A 23,263-nucleotide genomic window follows, 5' to 3' on the forward strand; every position below is an offset into this window, starting at 1 on the left:
TCGCCGTGAGCAGGCAGTAATGTGATAACACATCACTTGCTACAAGTACTTTGTCAGATACATATACGACCGGTTGTTGTTTGCCCGCTACTTTGGCTTGTTTTAACGTACCCCCGACCCCATATGATAGTACACCATTGGCCGCGAAAGAACGCTCACATGGGTTCCACAGTGCAAACAACTTATTGGAACATAGTGGGTTCCTGGCCTTCTCAGCGGCCCCCCCCCTTTACCTTTGCCCCAAACCCAGTGGCCTTCCTCGCTGGCCAACACATGCCTCTGTTCCGTTGCGGCCACATCCCGTGGTCTGGACGTTTCTCTCGACCCGTGATCTGGACGCTTCTCTCGACTGCCGCCATCTTCCTCCCCAGGGATTCCCGCCTCTGGCGTCGGGAAGACACATTCGGATGGTTTCGGCCGGAGCCCCACTCCGCTTGGTCGACCTGGAGCCTCTTCCGTCGCCGCCAAGAGGTCGTCGGCTTCGGGTGCTGGGTACCCCCGTCTGTAACCGCTGCTCGGTTGATCTTCGCCTCCTGGTGGTCGCGATGAGCGGCCTGTGCCTCGGGGGTCTGCAAATGGATCTGCACTTCTCCCCCCTTCTCCCTCTCTCCCCTTCCCCCTCTCCCCCCTTCCCCCTCTCTCCCCTTCCCCCTCTCTCCCCTTCCCCCTCTCTCCCCTTCCCCCTCTCTCCCCTTCCCCCTCTCTCCCCTTCTCCCTCTCTCTCTCCCCTCCCCCCACTCTCCTCTCACTCCTTCAGGAGCAGGCCATTGGGAAAAGCATAATTCGGTCAGGCAGAGTCAGCATGGATTTATGAAGGGGAAGTCATGTTTGACTAAGTTGCTGGAATTCTTTGAGGATGTAACCAACAGGGTGGATAAAGGGGAACTCATTTTAAGAGTGGAAGCAAGTCTTCCTCGATTCCGAGGGACTGCCTCTTGCAATGTCTGTCAGCTTAAAATGTTTGTAGCTCCACATTGAGGATGTGGACGTATTGTGTACTGCAAGTGCAGAGTTAATAATAAACAGAATTCGGCGGGTTTCCGGAGACTTCCGAGAGAGCTGTGCGCCATGTTAGGAAGCTGTGTGTGCTGTGCCCTGTGAATATATCACACCGATGCTGATGATGTTAGAGACAAAGAGTGAGAGAGAAAGAGAAAGTCAGGTTGAGAGATTGAGTGAGAAGGAAAAAGAGTAAGGGAGTGGCATAATCCCATTCGGCCCATCGTATCCACACCGGCGAAGAGCAACCCAGCCTCATCCCACTTTCCAGCTCGAGGTGTGTGGGTTCCAGCACTTCAAGTTCTTTTTAAATGTGGTCATCTTTTAACGTGGACAAAAAGGTTCCAGGGTCAGTCTGGGAGCTGTTTAATATTTATAGTTAAAGCTCCTGTTAATTGACAATGAATTTAAATTATGATGCAATTTTGAGTCAGCCCCAGTGAGATTTGAACCCACGACCCCTGGTTTATTAGACCAGTGCTCTAACCCCTGAGCCATGGGTCATTCCTCAATTAGTGCTGTGTGTTTGAAGAATGAGGAGGGGTCAGTGAAACACTCAGATTGTGTCTCATCCCCCAGACTCCTGCCTCCGTCTCTTCAATATTCACTTCTCAACATCGATATATCGGGTCTTTCACGTAGTAAAACATCCCAAGGCAACTCAGTCACACTCTGCCTCAATCTCTCCGTCTCTCTGTCTCTCTGTCTCTCTCACTCCTGCTCCTATTTCTTGTGTTGTTATTATTGTTCAGGGATGAATCACCCAGTCTCAGAGCCACCCGTATATAACCTGATATTTCACACTTCCTGCTTTATTCCCAGGATGTGATGAAGGGTAAAATGAACCAGTTGGGGTTTTTACCCATAATGCATCCCTCAGCGATGTGTTTGACCCCTGATAGATCGACAGATAGATAGATAGATAGACAGACAGATAGATAGATAGATAGATAGATAGACCGACAGACAGATAGATAGATAGATAGACAGACAGACAGATAGACAGATAGATAGATAGATAGATAGATAGACAGATAGATAGATAGATAGATAGATAGATAGATAGATAGATAGATAGATAGATAGATAGATAGATAGATAGATAGATAGATAGATAGACAGACAGATAGACAGACAGACAGACAGATAGATAGATAGATAGATAGAACAAAACAGAGATTGATACACAGCACTAACTGGGGAATGACCCACATGCCAAAACAAGTAGCTCCAAAGCTCAGGGGTTAAAGCCCTGGTTTGGTAAACCAGGGGTTGTGAGTTTAAATCTCAGTGGGGCCTACTCAAAATTAGCTCAGTATTTGAACTCACTGTCAATTAACAAGAGTCTTAATAATAAATATTAAACAGCTCTGTAACCAACCCAGAAACAACAGACTCCTATTTGCCCCCTTCACCAATCTTTCTCACTCCTTTATTCTTCTCTCTATCTCTCCGCTTCTGCCTTTCCCTTCATTCTCACTTTCTATTTCCCCCCCTCTCATTGCCAGTCGCTCTGTCTCTCTCTCTGCCCTTTACGTCTCTCTCTCTCTCTTTCTGTCTCTCTCTGTCTCTGCCATTCGGCCCCTCGAGCCTGTTAGAGAGGGTGCAGAAAATATTTACCAGCATTTGTAGGATCTTGCGGAGACATCGTTGGTGGTATTTCTCCAGCGACTTGAGCTGTCCGCTGTACATGGTCCATGTCTCTGAGCCATACAGGAGGGCGGCTATTACTACAGCCCTGTAGACCATGAGCTGGGTGGTGGATTTGAGGGCCTGGTCTTCAAACACTCTTTTCCTCAGGCGGCCGAAGGCTGCACTGACGCACTGGAGGCGGTGTTGGATCTGGTGGTCAATGTCTGCTCTTGTTGATAGGAGGCTCCCGAGGTATGGAAAATGGTCCACGTTGTCCAGGGCCACGCGTGGACCTTGCTGACTGGGGGGCAGTGCTGTGCGGCGAGGACAGTCTGGTGGAGGACCTTTGTCTCACGGATGTTTAGTGTAAGGCCCGAGCTCTCGTACGCCTCAGTAAATACATTGACTATATCCTGGAGTTCAGCCTCTGAATGTGCGCAGACTCAGGCGTCGTCCGCGTACTGCAGCTCGACGACAGAGGTTGTGGTGGTCTTGGTGATCATCGATTCCATTCATGCCGCTTCAAAGGATACGTTTGCAAGGGCTGTGTAACAATGGGACACCTCCAACGTATGTGCAGGCGAGCTGCAAACCCTGCTAATCCTGCAAACCATCATGTTGCAGAGGACGACAGATCCACGGCGGAACACGATGAACCAGAGCCTCAGACCGAGGAGGCAGAGGCTCCAAATCTTTCTCTGCCCTCCCCATCTACACAACCTGTTCTACATTTTTATCTTGTTTTCCCCATCTCTCACTCATTCCCCTCTCTCACCCTCTGCCTTCTCCCCTTTCTCCTCCCTCTCTCTCTCCCCTTCCCACTCTTACACACTCGTTACCCTCTCTCTCGCTCCTTCCCCCCTCTCTCTCACTCCTTCACTTTTCTCTCTCCCTTTCCTCTCTCCTCTTCTCGTCTCTCTTACACACTCTCTCCCCTTCCAAATCCCTCTCTCCCTTCCCCATCACGACCCGTTCTACATCTTTTCACCCCTCTCTCCCTTTCCCGCTATCTCGTTTTCCCCGTCTCTCACTCATTCCCCTCTCCCTCCTTCCCCTTCCCTCACCCCACCCTCTCTCCTTCCCCCTCTCTCCCCTTCCCTCACTCACACCTTCCCCACTCGCTCCCCCTTCCACTCTCTCTCTCTCCCCGTCTCCTCCCTCTATCGCCCCTTTCCCTCCCTCTATTTCCCCTTTCCCTCTCTCTTCCTCCCTCTCTCTCCCCTTCCCCACTCTCTCCCCTTCTCCTCTCTCTCTTTCCCCTCCCCTCTCTCTCCCCTTTCCCTCTCTCTTCCTCCCTCTCTCACTTCTTCCCCACTCTTTCCCCTTCTCCCTCTCTCTCACTCCTTCCCCACTCTCTCTCCTTCCCCACTCTCTCCCCTTCCTCCTCTCTCTCACTCCTTCTGTTATGTATGTAAACCTGTAATTACCATGTCTAACCACCAGAGGGCTTATCCCGTGGAGTCCAAAGGGAGCCCACAATCCCTTGGGAGCACCTGTATATAAGGAGGCCACACAGGCTGGAGAGGCACTCTGAGATCTGCACTAAAGGACTACGGTCGCACTTACTTTGAGCTTGCAGCATCTAGTCTGACACTTTTTTCAAGACATAACAACAGGCGACGAGATACAGATGACGAACCCCAATGCAACAATGCGGAGAACTGTGAGTATCCTGGAGAAATTTTCGAAGGGAGTAGTTTGGGAAACCTTCGTAGAACGACTTGAGCAATACTTTGTGGCCAACGAGCAGGAAGAAGAAACGAACACTGCCAAACCAAGGGCGATCCTCCTCACCGTTTGTGGGGCATCAACATATGGCCTCATGAAAAACCTGCTCGCTACAACAAAACCCACAGACAAGTCGTACGATGAGTTGTGCACACTGGTCCGGGAGCATCGGAACCCGAAGGAAAGTGTTCTGATGGCGAGGTATCGGTTCTACACGTACAAGAGGTCTGAAGGCCAGGAAGTGGCAAGCTATGTCGCCAAGCTAAGGCGCCTTTGCAGGACATTGCGAAATTGAAGGACACTTGGAGCACATGCTCAGGGACTTCATTGTACTTGGCATTGGCCATGAAGTAATACTTTGCAAACTTTTGACTGTAGAGACCCCAACCTTGAGTAAAGCCATAGCGATAGCCCAGGCGTTTATCGCCACCAGTGACAATATCAAACAAATTTCCCAGCACACTAGTGCTGCTACAAGTACTGTGAACAAAGTAACGTTGTTTTCGAATCGAAATGTACATGGCAGGACTTACACGCCAGTAGCTGCACGTCAACAGATGACTCAGAGTCCGCCATCAAGGGTGATGAATACAAGGCCATTAACACCTTGTTGGTGCTGCGGGGGTGATCATCGATTCCATTCATGCCGCTTCAAAGGGTACGTTTGCAAGGGCTGTGGAACAATGGGACACCTCCAACGAGTGTGCAGGCGAGCTGCAAATCCTGCTAATCCTGCAAACCACCTTGTTGCAGAGGAGGACAGATCCACGGCGGATCATGATGAACCAGAGCCTCAGACCGAGGAGGCAGAGGTATATGGGGTGCACACATTTACCACAAAGTGTCCCCCGATAATGCTGAAGGTTGAATTAAATGGGCTCCCGGTGTCCAGGGAGCTGGACACGGGCGCGAGCCAGTCCATAATGAGCAAAAAGACTTTCGATAAGTTGTGGTGCAACAAGGCTTCAAGGCCAGTCCTGACTCCCATTCGAACCAAACTTAGAACGTACACAAAGGAACTGATTCCCGTAATCGGCAGTGCTACCGGAAAGGTCTCCTACGATGGAGCGGTGCATGATTTACCACTGTGGGTGGTACCGGGCGATGGCCCCACGCTGTTCGGCAGGAGCTGGCTGGGAAAGATACGCCCGTCGACGACACCTCATGTGCCCAGGTCCTAAGCAAGTTCCCCTCGCTGTTCGAACCAGGCGTCGGGAAGTTCCAAGGAGCAAAAGTGCAGATCCATTTAATTCCGGGGGCGCGACCCATCCATCACAAGGTGAGAGCGGTACCTTACATGGTGAGAGAGAGGGTGGACATTGAGCTGGACAGGCTGCAACGAGAGGACATCATTTCGCCGATCGAATTCAATGAGTGGGCCAGTCTGATCGTTCCAATCCTCAAGGGAGACGGCACCGTCAGAATCTGTGGTGATTACAAAGTAACTATCAATCGTTTCTCGCTGCAGGATCAATACCTGCTACCAAAGGCAGATGACCTATTTGTCACGCTGGCCGGGGGTGAAAACATTCACGAAGCCGGACTTGACCTCGGCCTACATGACGCAGGAGCTGGTGGAATCTTCGAAAGGCCTCACCTGCCTCAACACGCACAAAGGTCTTTTCGTTTACAACAGATGCCCGTTTGGGATTCGATCAGCCACGGCGATATTCCAGAGGAACACGGAAAGCTTGCTGAAGTGGGTCCCGTGCACCGTGGTCTTCCAGGACGACATCTTGGTTACAGGCCGGGACACCGTCGAGCATTTGCAGAACGTGGAGGAGCTCCTTAGTCGGCTTAATCGTGTGGGGCTCGGGCTGAAATGCTCGCAGTGCGTTTTCCCGGTGCCTGAAGTGGAGTTCCCGGGGAGAAGAATCGCGGCGGACGGCATCAGGCCCACCGATTCGAAGACGGGGGCAATCGAGAAGGCACCGAGACCACGGAACGTGACGGAGCTGTGGTCGTTTCTAGGACTCCTGAACTATGTTGGTAACTTCTTACCGGGTCTTGTCACATTGTTAGAACCCCTGCACCCTCCACTGCGTAAGGGAGATGAATGGGTCTGGGGTAAAAGCCAAGAAAATGCCTTTGAGAAAGCTAGGACGCTGTCATGTTCAAACAAATTGCTTGTGTTGTACGATCCATGTAAACGTTTGGTACGAGCATGTGATGCGTCGTCGTACGGGGTCGGGTGTGTATTGTAACAAGCTAATGAATTTGGGAAATTGCAACCGGCTGCTTATGCAACCAGAAGTCTGTCTAAGGCCGAGAGGACCTGCAGTATGATCGAGAGAGAAGCGTTAGTGTGTGTTTACGGGGTAAAGAAAATGCATCAATACCTGTTCGGGCTCAAATTCAAATTGGAAATCGACCATAAGTCGCTTATATCCCTCCTTTCTGAAAATTAGGGGATAAATATGAATGCATCGGCCCGCATCCAGAGATGGGCGCTCACGTTGTCCACATACAACTACACCATCCGCCACAGGCCAGGCACAGAAAACTGTGCCGATGCTCTCAGTCGGCTGCCATTGCCCATCACCGGGGTGGAGATGACACAGCCCGCAGATTTAGTTATGGTAATGGAAGCATTTTCTTTCCGACAGATTCTCCCTCTCTCTCACTCCTTCCCCCTCTCTCTCACTCCTTTCGGAGCAGGCCATTAGGAAAAGCATGATTCAGTCAGGAAGAGTCAGCATGGATTGATGAAGGGGAAGTCATGTTTGACTAATTTATTGGAATTCTTTGAGGATGTAACAAACAGGATGGATAAATGGGGACTCAGTTTTCAAGTGGCAGCAAGTTCTCCTCCATTCCCAGGGACTGCCGATGATGATGATGTTAGAGACAGACAGAGAGTCAGGTCAAGAGATTGAGTGAGAAGGGAATAAGGCAGAAACCCATTTTGGCCCACTGTATCCACACCCACCGACCAAGCCGAATCCCACTTTCGAGCTTTCGGTCTGTATATCTGCAGGTTACAGCACTTCAAGTACAATCTAAATGTGGTAATCTTTTAATGTGGACAAGACAGTGCTTGTAGTTCCAGGGTCAGTCTGGGAACTGTTTAATATTTATAATTAAAGCCCTTGTTAATTGACAGTGAATTTAAATACTGAACTAATTTTGAATCAGCCTCAGTGAGATTTGAACCCACGACACCTGGTTTACGAGACCAGTGCTCTAACCCCTGAGCTATGGAACCACCTGCCCTGGGTTGTGGGTCATTCCCCAGTTAGTGCTGTGTGTTTGAAGAATGAGGAGGGGTCAGTGAAACGCTCAGATTGTGTCTCATCCCCCAGACTTCTGCCTCCGTCTCTTCAATATTCACTTCTCAACATCGATATATCGGGTCTTTCACGTCGTAAAACATCCCAAGGCAACTCAGTCACACTCTGTCCCAATCTCTCAGTCTCTCTGTCTCTCAGTCTCTCTCTGTGTATCATTCTCAGTCTCTCTCTCTCTGTCTCTCTATCTCTCACTCTCTCTCTGTCTCTCTCACAATCTCACTCATTCTCTCTCTCTGTCTCTCTATCACTTTCTCTCTGTCGCTCACTGTCTCTCAAGCCAGAAGGTGTTAGAGAGGGGGAAGGGGAAAATCAGAAGGGAAAGGAGAGAGGGAGTCTGGGGGATGAGACACAATCTGAGCGTTTCACTGACCCCTCCTCATTCTTCAAACACACAGCACTAACTGGGGAATGACCCACAGCTCAGAGCAGGTGGTTCCATAGCTCACGGGTTAGAGCACTGGTCTAATTAAACCAGGGATCGAGGGTTCAAATCTCACTGGGCCCTACTCAAAGTTAGTTCAGTATTTAAATTCAATGTCAATTAACAAGGAATTTAATTATAAATATTAAACAGCTCCAAGACTGTCCCTGGGACAACAGGCTCCCCTCTCCTCCTTCTTGTGTCTCTTCAACTCTCTCTCCCCTTCCAAATTGCTTGCTTTCCCTGTCTCTCACTCATTTCCCTTGCCCTGACCTCGCCACACTCACTATCCTCTCTCACACTTCTTTCGACATTCTACCCAATATAAACTAGAAGTGATCCAAAACTCGGCTGCCCCGTGTCCTAACTCGCACCCAGTCCCGCTCACCCATCTCCCCCTGTGCTCGCTGCACTACATTGGCTCCCGGTTAGGAAATGCCTCGATTTCAAAATTCTCATCCTTGTTTACAAATCACTCCATGGCCCCTCACTACTCACTATCTCTGTCACCTCCTCCAGCCCCACAACCCTCCCAATCTCTGTAACTTCCCACAACCCTCCCTATCTCTGTAACCCCACAATCATTGAATGGCGGAGCAGGCTCAAGGGGCTAGATGGCCGACTCCTGTTCCTAATGTCCTTATGTCTGCACTCCTCTAATTCTGCCCTCCTGACCATCCCTGATTATAATCGCTCCACCATCGGTGGCCTTGCCTTCTGTTGCCTGGGCCCTAAGCTCTGGAACTCCCTCCCTAAACCTCTCCGCCTCTCTACCTCTCTTTCCTCCTTCAAGACTCTCCTTAAAACCGACCTCTTCACCTGCGCTAATTTCTACTTTTGTGGCTCGGTGTCAAATTTTTATCCCATAATCCTCCTGTGGAGCACCTTGGGACGTTTCACTACGTTAAAGGCGCTATATAAATATACATTATTGTTGGTGTTTCCTCTGTTTCTCCTCTTCCCCGTCTCTCTCTCACTCCTTCCCCTCACTCTCCCCTTCCCTCTCTCTCACTCCTTCCCCTCACTCTCCCCTTCCCTCTCTCTCACTCCTTCACCTCACTGTCCTCTTCCCCGTCTCTCTCTCACTCCTTCCCCTCACTCTCCCCGTCTCTCTCACTCCTTCCCCTCACTCTCCCCTTCCCTGACTCTCACTCCTTCCCCTCACTCTCCCCTTCCCTCTCTCTCACTCCTTCACCTCACTCTCCTCTTCCCCGTCTCTCTTTCACTCCTTCCCCTCACTCTCTCTCTCACTCCTTCCCCTCACACTTTGCTTCCCTCTCTCTCACTCCTTCCCCTGACTCTCCCCTTCCCTCTCTCTCACTCCTTCTCCTTACTCACCCTTCCCTCTCTCTCACTCCTTCCCCTGACTCTCCCCTTCCCTCTCTCTCACTCCCTCCCCTCACTCTCCCCTTCCCTCTCTCTCACTCCCTCCCCTCACTCTCCACTTCCCTCTCTCTCACTCTTTCCCCTCACTCTCCCGTTCCCTCTCTCTTCCTCTAATAGACCCCCACCTAGTGGACTATCGATGTAATAACAACTACTGACATGCACCTCTCTCTCTCCATCTCTCTCTCTCCCTCTCTCCCCGTCCCCCTCTCACTCACTCCTTCCCTCTCCCTGTCCCTTTTCCCCGCTTTCTCCCCTTCCCACTCTCCGCTCCTCTCTCTCCACTCAATCCTCAATCTCTCTCCTCCTCTCTCTCTCTCTCTCTCTCCTTTCCCTTCTGACTTTCCCCTTCCCCCTCGCTAACCCCTTCCGGTTCGAGAGACAGTGAGCGACAGAGAGGAAGTGATAGAGAGACAGAGAGAGAGAGAGACAGAGGGAGAGAGAGAAAGAGATTGAGAGACAGAGAGATTGGGACAGAGTGTGACTGAGTTGCCTTGGGATGTTTTACGACGTGAAAGACCCGATATATCGATGTTGAGAGGCGAATATTGAAGAGACGGAGGCAGGCGTCTCCCCTGCCTCCTCCCTCTCTCTCTTTCCGATCTCTCTCCCCTTCCCCCTCTCTCTCACTCCTTCCACTCTCTCTTTTCCTTTCCCCTCACTTTCCTGCTCCTTCCCCTGTATTTCCCAGAGCAGGTGGCTCCATAGCTCAGGGGTTAGAGCACTGGTCTCGTAAACCAGGAGTCGTGAGTTCAAATCTCACTGGGGCCTACTCAAAATTAGCTCAGTATTTAAATTCACCGTCAATTAACAAGGGCTTTAATTATAAATATTAAACAGCTCTGAGACTGTCCCTGCAACAACAGGGTCCCCTCCTCTCTCCTCCTTCTTGTGTCTCTGACACTCTCTCTCTCTCTCCCTTCCCCATCACGACCCGTTCTACACCTTTTTAGCGCTTTCCCGTCTCTCACTCATTCCCTTCTCCCCCTTTCCCCCTCCCTCGCCTCACCCTCTCTCTCCGCTATCCACTCTCTCACCCCCTCTCTCCGCTCACTCTGTCTCTTTCGCCAACCCAGTCTCTCCACCCTCTCTCCCCTTCCCCTCACCTTTTCACTCTCCACTTCCCTCCCTCCCCTCCTTCCTCTCTCGCTCTCTTTTCCCTTTCTTTTCAGAGTCTCCCGTTCTCCCTCTCTCTCCCTTTCCTTTCTCTCTCCCTTGCCTCCTCCCTCTCTTGCCTTCCCATCTCTCTCCCCTTCCCCCCTCTCCCCTTCCCCTCTCTCCCCTTCCATCACTTACTCTCCCCTTCCGCTCTCATCCATTATCCTCTCTCACTCACTCCATCGCCACCCTCCCCTCTCCCTCTATTTCCCCTTCCCCCTCTCTCTCACTCCTTCCACTCTCTCTTTTCCCTTCCCCTCTCTTTCCTGCTCCTTACCCTGCGTTTCCCAAAACAGGTGGTTCCATAGCTCAGGGGTTAGAGCTCTGGTCTCATAAATCAGGGTCGTGGGTTCAAATCTCACTGGGGCTTACTCAAAATTAGGTCAGTATTTAAATTCACCGTCAATTAACAAGGGCTTTAATTATAAATATTAAACTGCTCTGATACCGACCCTGGAACAACAGGTTGTCGTCTCTATTACACTTTCTCTCCATCCAAATCTCTCTCTGCCAACCCCCATTCTGCATCTTTTACCCCCTTTCCCGCGATCTCGCTTTGCCCGTCTCCCCCCTCCCTTGCCACACACACTCTCTATCCTTTCCTGTCTCTCTCTCTCCCTCTTCCGCTCCCCACCTCTCATTCCCCTTCCCCCTGTCTCTCAATTCTTCCCACATTCTACCCCAATATAAACTAGAGGTGATCCAAAACTCGACTGACCCCGTGTCCTAACTCGCACCGAGTCCCACTCACCCATCACCCACTGTGCTCGCTGCCCCGTGTCCCAACTCACACGAAGTCCCGCTCACCCATCACCCCCTGTGCTCGCTGCCCCGTGTCCGAACTCACACCCAGTCCCACTCACCCATCACCCCCTGTGCTCGCTGCCCCGTGTCCTAACTCGCACCCAGTCCCACTCACCCATCACCCACTGTGCTCGCTGCCCCGTGTCCGAACTCACACCCAGTCCCGCTCACCCATCACCCCCTGTGCTCGCTGCCCCGTGTCCGAACTCACACCCAGTCCCACTCACCCATCACCCCCTGTGCTCACTGCCCCGTGTCCTAACTCGCACCGAGTCCCGCTCACCCATCACCCCCTGTGCTCACTGCCCCGTGTCCTAACTCGCACCGAGTCCCGCTCACCCATCACCCCCTGTGCTCACTGCCCCGTGTCCTAACTCGCACCAAGTCCCGCTCACCCATCACCCCCTGTGCTCTCTGCCCTACATTGACTCCCGGTTAAGCAACGCCTCGATTTCAAAATTCTCATCCTTGTTTACAAATCCCTCCATGACGCTCGCCCCTCCCTATCTCTGTAACTTCCTCCAGCGTCTACACCCCTCCCTATCTCTATAACCTCCTCCAGCACCTACACCCCTCCCTATCTGTATAACCTCCTCCAGCACCGGCACCCCTCCCTATCTCTATAACCTCCTCCAGCACCTACACCCCTCCCTATCTCTGTAACCTCCTCCAGCCCCTACACCCCTCCCGATCTCTGTAACTTCCTCCAGCCCCTACACCCCTCCCTATCTCTGTAACCACCTCCAGCCCCTACACCCCTCCCTATCTCTGTAATCTCCTCCAGCCCCACAACCCCCCGAGATGTCTGCACTCCTCTAATTCTGCCCTCCTGACCATCCCTGATTATAATCGCTCCACCATCGGTGGCCGGGCCTTCTGTTGCCTGGGCCCCAAGCTCTGGAACTCCCTCCCTAAACCTTTCCGCCTCTCTACCTCTCTTTCCTCCTTCAAGACGCTCCTTAAAACCGACCTCTTCACCTGCACTAATTTCTACTTTTGTGGCTCGGTGTCAAATTTTTATCCCATAATTCCTCCTGTGGAGCACCTTGGGACGTTTCACTACGTTAAAGGCGCTATATAAATATACATTATTGTTGGTGTTCCCTCTGTCTCTCCTCTTCCCCGTCTCTCTCTCACTCCTTCCCCTCACTCTCCCCTTCCCTCTCTCTCACTCTCCCCTCTCTTCTCTCTCACTCCTTCCCATCACTCTCCCCTTCCCTCTCTCTCACTCCTACCCCTCACTCTCCCCTTCCCTCTCTCTCACTCCTTCCCCTCACTCTCCCCTTCCCTCTCTCCTCACTCCTTCCCCTCACTCTCCCCTTCCCTCTCTCTCACTCCTTCCCCTCACTCTCCCCTTCCCTCTCTCTCACTCCTTCCCCTCACTCTCCCCTTCCCTCTCTCTCACTCCTTCACCTCACTCTCCCCTTCCCTCTCTCTCACTCCTTTCCTCACTCTCCCCTTCCCTCTCTCTCACTCCTTCCCCTCACTCTCCCCTTCCCTCTCTCTCACTCATTCCCCTCACTCTTCCCTTCCCTCTCTCTCAATCCTTCCCCTCACTCTCCCCTTCCCTCTCTCTCACTCTGTCCCCTCACTCTCCCCTTCCCTCTCTCTCAATCCTTCCCCTCACTCACCCCTTCCCTCTATCTCAATCCTTCCCCTCACTCTTCCCTTCCCTCTCTCTCACTCCTTCCCCTCACTCTCCCCTTCCCTCTCTCTCACTCCTTCCCCTCACTCTCCTCTTCTCCATCTCTCTCTCACTCCTTCCCATCACTCTCCCCTTCCCTCTCTCTTCCGCTAATAGAGCCCCACCTAGTGGACTATCGATGTGATAACAACTACTGACACGCTCCTCTCTCTCTCCATCTCTCTCTCTCCCTCTCTCCCCTTCCCCCTCTCACTCGCTCCTTCCCTCACGCTGTCCCTTTCCCCCGCTTTCTCCCCTTCCCACTCTCCGCTCCTCTCTCTCCACTCAATCCTCAATCTCTCTCCTCCCTCTCTCTCTCTCTCTCCCTTCTGACTTTCCCCTTCCCCCTCTCTAACCCCTTCCGGCTCGAGAGACAGTGAGCGACAGAGAGAAAGTGATAGAGAGACAGAGAGAGAGAGACAGAGGGAGAGAGAGAAAGAGATTGAGAGACAGAGGAATAGAGAGAGAGACAGAGAGACAGAGAGATTGGGGCAGAGTGTGACTGAGTTGCCTTGGGATGTTTTACTACGTGAAAGACCCGATATATCGATGTTGAGAGGCGAATATTGAAGAGACGGAGGCAGGCGTCTCCCCTGCCTCCTCCCTCTCTCTCTTTCCGATCTCTCTCCCCTTCCCCCTCTCTCTCACTCCTTCCACTCTCTCTTTTCCCTTCCCCTCACTTTCCTGCTCCTTCCCCTGACTTCCCATAGCAGGTGGCTCCATAGCTCAGGGGTTAGAGCACTGGTCTTGTAAACCAGGAGTCGTGAGATCAAATCTCACTGGGGCCTGCTCAAAATTAGCTCAGTATTTAAATTCACTGTCAATGAACAAGGGCTTTAATTATAAATATTAAACAGCTCCAAGACTGTTCCTGGAACAACAGGGTCCCCACCTCTCTCCTCCTTCTTGTGTCTCTGACACTCTCTCTCCCTTTCCAAATCTCTCTCTCCCTTCCCCATCACGACCCGTTCGACACCTTTTTATCGCTTTCCCGTCTCTCACTCATTCCCTTCTCCCCCTTTCCCCCACCCTCGCCTCACCCTCTCTCTCCGCTATCCACTCTCTCACCCCCTCTCTCCGCTCACTCTGTCTCTTTCGCCAACCCAGTCTCTCCACCCTCTCTCCCCTTCCCCTCACCTTTTCACTCTCCACCTCCCTCCCTCCCCTCCTTCCTCTCTTTTCCCTTTCTTTTCAGAGTCTCCCGTTCTCCCTCTCTCTCCCCTTCCTTTCTCTCTCCCTTGCCTCCGCCCTCTCTTGCCTTCCCATCTCTCTCCCCTTCCCCCCTCTCCCCTTCCCCTCTCTCCCCTTCCCCTCTCTCCCCTTCCATCACTTACTCTCCCCTTCCGCTCTCATCCATTATCCTCTCTCACTCACTCCATCGCCACCCTTCCCTCTCCCTCTATTTCCCCTTCCCCCTCTCTCTCACTCCTTCCACTCTCTCTTTTCCCTTCCCCTCTCTTTCCTGCTCCTTACCCTGCGTTTCCCAAAGCAGGTGGTTCCATAGCTCAGGGGTTAGAGCACTGGTCGAGTAAACCAGGGTCGTGGGTTCAAATCTCACTGGGGCATACTCAAAATTAGCTCAATATTTAAATTCACCGTTAATTAACAAGGGCTTTAATTATAAATATTAAACTGCTCTGATACCGACCCTGGAACAACAGGCTGTCGTCTCGATTACACTTTCTCTCCATCCAAATCTCTCTCTGCCGACCCCCATTCTGCATCTTTTACCCCCTTTCCTGCGATCTCGCTTTGCCCGTCTCCCCCCTCCCTTGCCACACCCACTCTCTATCCTTTCCTGTCTCTCTCTCTCTCCACCTTCCGCTCCCCACCTCTCATTCCCCTTCTCCCTGTCTCTCAATTCTTCCCACATTCTACCCCAATATAAACAAGAGGTGATCCAAAACTCGACTGACCCCGTGTCCTAACTCGCACCGAGTCCCACTCACCCATCACCCCCTGTGCTCACTGCCCCGTGTCCTAACTCACACCCAGTCCCACTCACCCATCACCCACTGTGCTCGCTGCCCCGTGTCCTAACTCGCACCGAGTCCCACTCACCCATCACCCCCTGTGCTCGCTGCCCCGTGTCCTAACTCGCACCGAGTCCCGCTCACCCATCACCCCCTGTGCTCACTGCCCCGTGTCCTAACGCACACCCAGTCCTGCTCACCCATCATCCGCTGTGCTCACTGCCCCGTGTCCTAACTCGCACCGAGTCCCGCTCACCCATCACCCGCTGTGCTCACTGTCCCGTGTCCTAACTCACACCCAGTCCCGCTCACCCATCACCCCCTGTGCTCACTGCCCAGTGTCCTAACTCACACCCAGTCCCGCTCACCCATCACCCGCTGTGCTCACTGCCCCGTGTCCTAACTCGCACCGGGTCCCACTCACCCATCACCCCCTGTGCTCTCTGCCCGACATTGGCTCCCTGTTAAGCAACGCCTCGATTTCAAAATTCTCATCCTTGTTTACAAATCCCTCCATGACGCTCGCCCCTCCCTATCTCTGTAACTTCCTCCAGCGTCTACACCCCTCCCTATCTCTATAACCACCTCCAGCACCTACACCCCTCTCTATCTCTGTAACCTCCTCCAGCCCCTACACACCTCCCTATCTCTGTAACCTCCTTCACCCCCTACACCACTCCCTATCTCTGTAATCTCCTCCAGCCCCACAACCCCCCCGAGATGTCTGCACTCCTCTCTATCTGCCCTCCTGACCATCCCTGATTATAATCGCTCCACCATCAGTGGCCATGCCTTCTGTTGCCTGGGCCCCAAGCTCTGGAACTACCTCCCTAAACCTCTCCGCCTCTCTACCTCTCTTTCCTCCTTCAAGACTCTCCTTAAAACCGACCTCTTCACCTGCGCTAATTTCTACTTTTGTGGCTCGGTGTCAAATTTTTATCCCATAATCCTCCTGTGGAGCACCTTGGGACGTTTCACTACGTTAAAGGCGCTATATAAATATACATTATTGTTGGTGTTCCCTCTGTCTCTCCTCTTCCCCGTCTCTCTCTCACTCCTTCCCCTCACTCTCCCCTTCCCTCTCTCTCCCTCCTTCCCCTCACTCTCCCCTTCCCTCTCTTTCACTCCTTCCCCTCATTCTCCCCTTCCCTCTCTTTTGCTCCTTCCCCTCACTCTCCCCTTTACTCCCACTCACTTTTTCTCCTCACTCTCCCCTTCCCTCTCTCTCTCTCCCTCCTATCCCTCACTCTCCCCTTCCCTCTCTCTCACTCCTTCCCCTCACTCTCCCCTTCCCTCTCTCTCATTCCTTCCCCTTACTCTCCCCTTCCCTCTCTCTCACTCCTTCTCCTCACTCTCCCCTTCCTCTCACTCTCCCCTTCCCTCTCTCTCACTCCTTCCCCTCACTCTCCACTTCCTTCTCTCTCACTTCTTCCCTTCACTCTCCCCTTCCCGCTCTCTCACTCCTTCCCCTCACTCTCCCCTTCCCTCTCTCTCATTCCTTCCCCTTACTCTCCCCTTCCCTCTCTCTCACTCCTTCCCCTCACTCTCCACTTCCTTCTCTCTCACTTCTTCCCTTCACTCTCCCCTTCCCTCTCTCTCTCTCCCTCCTATCCCTCACTCTTCCCTTCCCTCTCTCTCACTCCTTCCCCTCACTCTCCCCTTCCCTCTCTCTCATTCCTTCCCCTTACTCTCCCCTTCCCTCTCTCTCACTCCTTCCACTCACTCTTTTGCCTTTCTTTTCAGATTCTCCCCTGCTCTCTCCCTCTCCCCTTCCTTTCTCTCTCCCCTGCCTCCTCCCTCTCTCTCTCGGCTACCCATCTCTCTCCCCTGCTCTCTCCCTCTCCCCTTCCTTTCTCTCTCCCCTGCCTCCTCCCTCTCTCGGCTTCCCATCTCTCTCCCCTCCCCCCTCTCGCTCTCTCCCATTCGGCTCTCTCCCATTCCCCTCTGGCTGACTCCTTCCCCCTCTCTCTCCCATTCCCTCTCCCACTCATTCCCCTCTCTCCCTCCTTTTACAACTTCCAAGCACTAATCTCTCTCACAGAGCCGGCACAGACACGATGGGCCGAATGGCCCTCCTTGTGTGCTGTAAGATTCTGTCAATGTTCAGGGATGAATCACCAAGAATGATTATTCGGGCCCCACCTCCTTGTTAACAATAGTAAGATGCAAACAGAAATTGGTGTTACAGGTGGCTCCATAGCTCAGGGTTTAGAGCACTGGTCTTATAAACCAGGGGTCGTGGGTTCAAATCTCACTGGGGCCTACTCAATTTTGGCTTCTGTTACTGAATTGACCGTCAATCGGCGACAGGCCGACACCATCAACAGGAACCACTCACTCCGCACTTTATAATCTGCCCACAGCACTTTCACTTCCCACCCCCAGTCTGTATCCCACCTTTTCCACATCCAGTCTCAGAGACACCGATATATCATCGACTCATAGAAACTTACAGCACAGAAGGAGACCATTTCGGCCCATCGTGTCTGCACCAGCCGACCAAGAGCTATCTGCTGGGCGGTCCGCATGTCCCAGACACGAGACTCCCAAAGCAAGCGCTCTACTCGGAACTCCTTCACGGCAAGCGAGCCAAAGGTGGGCAGAGGAAACGTTACAAGGGACACCCTCAAAGCCTCCCTGATAAAGTGCATCATCCCCACTGACACCTGGGAGTCCCTGGCCAAAGACCAGTCTCCCCTTCCATCTCTCTCACTCCTTCCCCACTCTCTCCCATTCCCCTCCCTCTCTTTCTCCTTCCCCTCTCTCTCCCTCCTTCCACTCTCTCTTTTCCCTTCCCCTCTCTTTCCTGCTCCTTCCCGTGTCTTTTTCAGGGCAGGTGGCTCCATAGCTCAGGGGTTAGAGCACTGGTCTTCGCAACCAGGGGTTGTGAGTTCAAATCTCACTGCAGCCTAATTTTAGTATTTAGACACCTGTCTCTCATTCCTCCCACTCTCTTCCCCCTTGAAAGGATGCAACATTCAGATGAACCCCCTCACAGTGTTTGGGCTCATTCAAAAGGATATTTAATTTGGGACTATCGATTGGAAAGTTTGGAACCCTAAAGTGCTTATGGAAGAAACTACAAACTTGAGTAGAATTTTGGAATTTTTAAAGACACATTCAAGGCTGTGTGCGGGCCTAAAGAACTGACAGGAGACAACTTGATTATTGAGACTGTCTGGGTGTTGGGACTAACATAACTTGTCTGGAGAAATGGGTATTCGAGAATCCTTCTCCACAAGAGACATTAACATTACAACAAATAACCCAGAGATAGCCAACCATCAACCTGAATCTGGAAAACCATTTCAGCATATACATCACCAAGAGGCCCAATCCAGCCTGTATGCGAACAACTAAGCACAAAAGGACATTGCGATTACCAAACTAATATTTCCATCAGGAAACAGTTTATCGAACATCAACCCACACAAAACATATTAACTTTGAACGAGCCCGCCAAAATATTACAAAGAAGAGTCAAGCCCGCCAAATTCAATCAAAGAATCCTGGACTGATTTGGTGCGAAGATTAGAACCACTCAAACCGTATAACTGGCCCCTGTTTTAACAGAGGGTGTGACATACTTTGCCAAACAACCGAGACCACGCTTGTGTCATCAAGAAGGGAGAGAAACCAACGCGACCATTGTAAACTAACTTCTCCAGCCTCGAAGTCCTGAAGTCCTGAAGGAAGAACATCACCATCGCGGCAACAACTGACCACAGCCAACGTGGTATCAATGAAAAACCACCGCGATCGACGAAACTACAAATAAACTCCAACTGGAAGAAACCGAAGAATCGAAAGTTTCCAGTCTACAATCTAAGCCCTGACTACCAACAGGTGAAAACATTACCTAAAGAGACTTTGAACCTATTTCTAACGAAGAAAACCGGGTACTTACCCCATAGATCCAAAACGTGCTTTACCGCATCAGTGGACTCAACCCAACTGAAGATTACGCAGCTAAAAGTCTTCTCCGACGTTCGGGGTACGGCAAGCAGAACCGACACAATTCAAGGAACCCCGAAACCGTGAACTACCGCTAACTGACCAGAAAGGATTGGTAAGCATAGTCCCTGCCTGCCCTGGAGTCTAACCTAGCTAGGATTAGGTATGGGGAGGTGGGAGGTGTAATTATACTGTACACCCCCTTTGAATGTGTAATGTATTGTTCTTTATCAGAGTGATTATAAGTTTTGACATTGTATTTTCTTGTCTTTAATAAAATCAAAGTTCTTTTGCACCAAACCATTGAACTTTGCACTTTGTCACACCCCCCCAAATAAATCCAGAGTCTAGAACCCAAGGGAGTGGGGGGCGATTCGAACCGCTCAAGTAGGTCAGAGGTGAACCTGACCCCCGGGACCACCACCACACCGTTACACTCCCGTCTCTCTCTTTTCCCTTTCCTTTCAGGTTCTCCCCCTCGCTGCCCTCCCCCCTCTCTCTCACTCCTTTCCCCTTTCTCCCCTAAACATCTCTCTCCCCTCCCCCCCTCGCTCCCACTCCTTCCCCTCTCTCTCCCCCCATTCCACACTCTCTCTCTCCGTCCCCTCCCTCTCTTTCCCCAACTCCCTCTCTTCCTCGCTGTCTCCCCTTCCCACTCTCTCACTCCTTCCCCACTCTCTCTCCTTCCCCTCCCTCCGCACTCCTTTTCCCTTCCCCTCTCTTTCCTGATCCTTCCCCTGTTTTCGCTGGAAAAGGTGGCTCCATAGTTCAGGGGTTAAAGCACTGGTTTAGTAAACTAGTGGTTGTGGGTTTAAATCTCACTGGGGCCTATTCAAAGTTAACTCAGTATTTAAATTCACTGTCAATTAACAAGGGATTTAATAATAAATATTGACCAGCTCTGAGACTGACCCTGAAACACAAAGCTCTCCTATTCTCCTTTCGCCCCCTTTCTCATTCTCCCTCTCTCCCTATCTTCCCCATCACTACACATTCTGCCGCTCTCCCCATTTCTCTTTATCACTCATTCCCCTCTCTCTCCTCTTCCGCACTCTCCCGTTTCCCTCTCTCTCCTCTACCCATTTCCTCCAATCTCTCTCATTCCTTCCCCCTCTCTCCCCTTAACATCTCTTTCCTCTTCCTTCCTCTCTCTCCCCTTCGCCCCTTTCTCTCTCCCACCCCTAGCCCTCTCTTTCCCTCCTTCCACTCTCTCTCTCTCCATCCCCTCCCTCTCTTTTCCTCTCTTTCTCGCTGTCTCTATTCCCTCTCTCTCACTCCTTCCACTCTCTCTTTTCCCTTCCCCTCTCTTTCCTGCTCCTTCCCCTGTCTTTCCCAGAGCAGGTGGCTCCATAGCTCAGGGGTTAGAGAATTGGTCTTGTAAACCAGAGGTCGTGGGTTCAAATCTCCCTGGGGCCTAATTATAAATATTAAACAGCTCCAAGACTGTTCCTGAAACAACAGGCTCCCTTCTCCTCCTCCTTGTGTCCTTTACACTCTCTCTCCCTGACCCATTCTACATCTTATTCTTGCTTTCCCCATCTCTCACTCATTTCCCTCTTCCCATCCTCTCCCCTTCCCCCTCTCTCAAATTTCTTTCTTCATTCCACCCAATAGAAACTTGAAGTGATCCAAAACTCGGCTGCCCCGTGTCCTAACTCACACCCAGTCCCACTCACCCATCACCCACTGTGCTCACTGCCCGTGTGTCCTAACTCACACCCAGTCCCGCTCACCCATCACCCCCTGTGCTCACTGCCCCGTGTCCTAACTCGCACCCAGTCCCGCTCACCCATCACCCCCTGTGCTCACTGCCCCCGTGTCCTAACTCGCACCGAGTCCCACTCACCCATCACCCCCTGTGCTCACTGCCCCGTGTCCTAACTCGCACCCAGTCCCGCTCACCCATCACCCCCTGTGCTCACTGCCCTGTGTCCTAACTCGCACCGAGTCCCGCTCACCCATCACCCCCTGTGCTCACTGCCCCGTTTCCGAACTCGCACCCAGTCCCACTCACCCATCAGCCGCTGTGCTCGCTGCCCCGTGTCCGAACTCGCACCGAGTCCCGCTCACCCATCACCCCCTGTGCTCACTGCCCCGTGTCCTAACTCGCACCCAGTCCCACTCACCCATCACCCACTGTGCTCACTGCCCCCGTGTCCTAACTCACACCCAGTCCCACTCACCCATCACCCCCTGTGCTCACTGCCCCCGTGTCCGAACTCGCACCCAGTCCCACTCACCCATCTCCCCCTGTGCTCACTGTCCCCGTGTCCTAACTCGCACCGAGTCCCACTCACCCATCTCCCCCTGTGCTCGCTGCCCTACATTGGCTCCCGGTTAAGCAATGCCTCGATTTCAAAATTCTCATCCTTGTTTACAAATCCCTGCATTGCCCCTACACCCCTCCCTATCTCTGTAATCTCCTCCAGCCCTACACCCCACCCTATCTCTGTAACCTCCTCCAACCCCTACACCCCTCCCTATCTCTGTAATCTCCTCCAGCCCCTACACCCCTCCCTATCTCTGTAATCTCCTTCAGCCCCTACACCCCTCCCTATCTCTGTAATCTCCTCCAGCCCCACAACCCTCCCTATCTCTGTAATCTCCTCCAGCCCCAACACCCCTCCCTATCTCTGTAACTTTGCACACCCCTCCCTATCTCTGTAATCTCCTCCAGCTCCTACACCCCTCCCTATCTCTGTAATCTCCTTCAGCCCTACACCCCTCCCTTTCTCTGTAATCTCCTCCAGCTCCGACATCCCTCCCTATCTCTGTAACCGCACAATCAGCCATGATCTTATTGAATGGCGGAGCAGGCTCAAGGGGCTAGATGGCCTACTCCTGTTCCTAATTCTTATGTTCTTATGTCCTTATGTCTGCACTCCTCTAATTCTGCCCTCCTGACCATCCCTGATTATAATCGCTCCACCATCGGTGGCCGGGCCTTCTGTTGCCTGGGCCCCAAGCTCTGGAACTCCCTCCCTAAACCTCTCCGCCTCTCTACCTCTCTTTCCTCCTTCAAGACTCTCCTTAAAACCGACCTCTTCACCTGCGCTAATTTCTATTTTTGTGGCTCGGTGTCAAATGTTTATCCCATAATCCTCCTGTGGAGCACCTTGGGACATTTCACTACGTTAAAGGCGCTATATAAATATACATTATTGTTGGTGTTCCCTCTGTCTCTCCTCTTCCCCGTCTCTCTCTCACTCCTTCCCCTCACTCTCCCCTTCCCTCTCTCTCACTCCTTCCCCTCACTCTCCCTTTCCCTCTCTCTCACTCGTTCCCCTCACTCTCCCCTTCCCTCTCTCTCACTCCTTCCCCTCACTCTCCTCCTCTCTGTCTCTCTCTCACTCCTTCCCCTCACTCTCCCCTTCCCTCTCTCTCACTCCTTCCCCTCACTCTCCCCTTCCCTCTCTCTTCCTCTAATAGAGCCCCACCTAGTGGACTATCGATGTAATAACAACTACTGACACGCTCCGCTCTCTCTCCATCTCTCTCTCTCCCTCTCTCCCCTTCCCCCTCTCACTCACTCCTTCCCTCACGCTGTCCCTTTCCCCCGCTTTCTCCCCTTCCCACTCTCCGCTCCTCTCTCTCCACTCAATCCTCAATCTCTCCCCTCCCTCTCTCTCTCTCTCTCTCTCCTTTCCCTTCTGAATTTCCCCTTCCCCCTCTCTAACCCCTTCCGGCTCGAGAGACAGTGAGCGACAGAGAGAAAGTGATAGAGAGACAGAGAGAGAGAGAGACAGAGGGAGAGAGAGAAAGAGATTGAGAGACAGAGAGATTGGGACAGAGTGTGACTGAGTTGCCTTGGGATGTTTTACGACATGAAAGACCCGATATATCGATGTTGAGAGGTGAATATTGAAGAGACGGAGGCAGGAGTCTCCCCTGCCTCCTCCCTCTCTCTCTTTCCGATCTCTCTCCCCTTCCCCCTCTCTCTCACTCCTTCCACTCTCTCTTTTCCCTTCCCTTCACTTTCCTGCTCCTTCCCCTGACTTCCCACAGCAGGTGGCTCCATAGCTCAGGGGTTAGAGCACTGGTCTAGTAAACCAGGGGTCGTGGGTTCAAATCTCACTGGGGCCTACTCAAAATTAGCTCAGTATTTAAATTCACTGTCAATTAACAAGGGCTTTAATTATAAATATTAAACAGTTCCAAGACTGTCCCTGCAACAACAGGGACCCCCTCTCTCCCCCTTCTTGTGTCTCTGACACTCTCTCTCCCTTTCCAAATC

General features: G+C 52.2%; 7 non-coding genes across 7 annotated transcripts; 6 read left to right on the top strand and 1 right to left on the bottom strand.

Annotated features, from left to right (window-relative positions):
- Nucleotides 1–1,430: 1,430 nt before the first annotated feature.
- Nucleotides 1,431–1,503, bottom strand: trnai-aau (transfer RNA isoleucine (anticodon AAU)). Its single transcript has one exon. It is a non-coding gene; the product is annotated as a tRNA-Ile (tRNA).
- An 8,651-nt stretch (nt 1,504–10,154) lies between these two features.
- Nucleotides 10,155–10,227, top strand: trnat-cgu (transfer RNA threonine (anticodon CGU)). Its single transcript has one exon. It is a non-coding gene; the product is annotated as a tRNA-Thr (tRNA).
- Nucleotides 10,228–13,817: 3,590 nt separating this feature from the next.
- Nucleotides 13,818–13,890, top strand: trnat-ugu (transfer RNA threonine (anticodon UGU)). Its single transcript has one exon. It is a non-coding gene; the product is annotated as a tRNA-Thr (tRNA).
- A 3,375-nt stretch (nt 13,891–17,265) lies between these two features.
- Nucleotides 17,266–17,338, top strand: trnai-uau (transfer RNA isoleucine (anticodon UAU)). Its single transcript has one exon. It is a non-coding gene; the product is annotated as a tRNA-Ile (tRNA).
- A 575-nt stretch (nt 17,339–17,913) lies between these two features.
- On the top strand, nt 17,914–17,986 carry trnar-ucg (transfer RNA arginine (anticodon UCG)). Its single transcript has one exon. It is a non-coding gene; the product is annotated as a tRNA-Arg (tRNA).
- A 2,386-nt stretch (nt 17,987–20,372) lies between these two features.
- trnat-ugu (transfer RNA threonine (anticodon UGU)) lies at nt 20,373–20,445 on the top strand. The gene has a single exon. It is a non-coding gene; the product is annotated as a tRNA-Thr (tRNA).
- Nucleotides 20,446–23,039: 2,594 nt separating this feature from the next.
- Nucleotides 23,040–23,112, top strand: trnat-agu (transfer RNA threonine (anticodon AGU)). Its single transcript has one exon. It is a non-coding gene; the product is annotated as a tRNA-Thr (tRNA).
- The last annotated feature ends 151 nt before the right edge of the window (nt 23,113–23,263 follow it).

Source organism: Pristiophorus japonicus, unplaced genomic scaffold, assembly GCF_044704955.1.
Source record: "Pristiophorus japonicus isolate sPriJap1 unplaced genomic scaffold, sPriJap1.hap1 HAP1_SCAFFOLD_594, whole genome shotgun sequence".
NCBI lineage: Eukaryota > Metazoa > Chordata > Chondrichthyes > Pristiophoridae > Pristiophorus > Pristiophorus japonicus.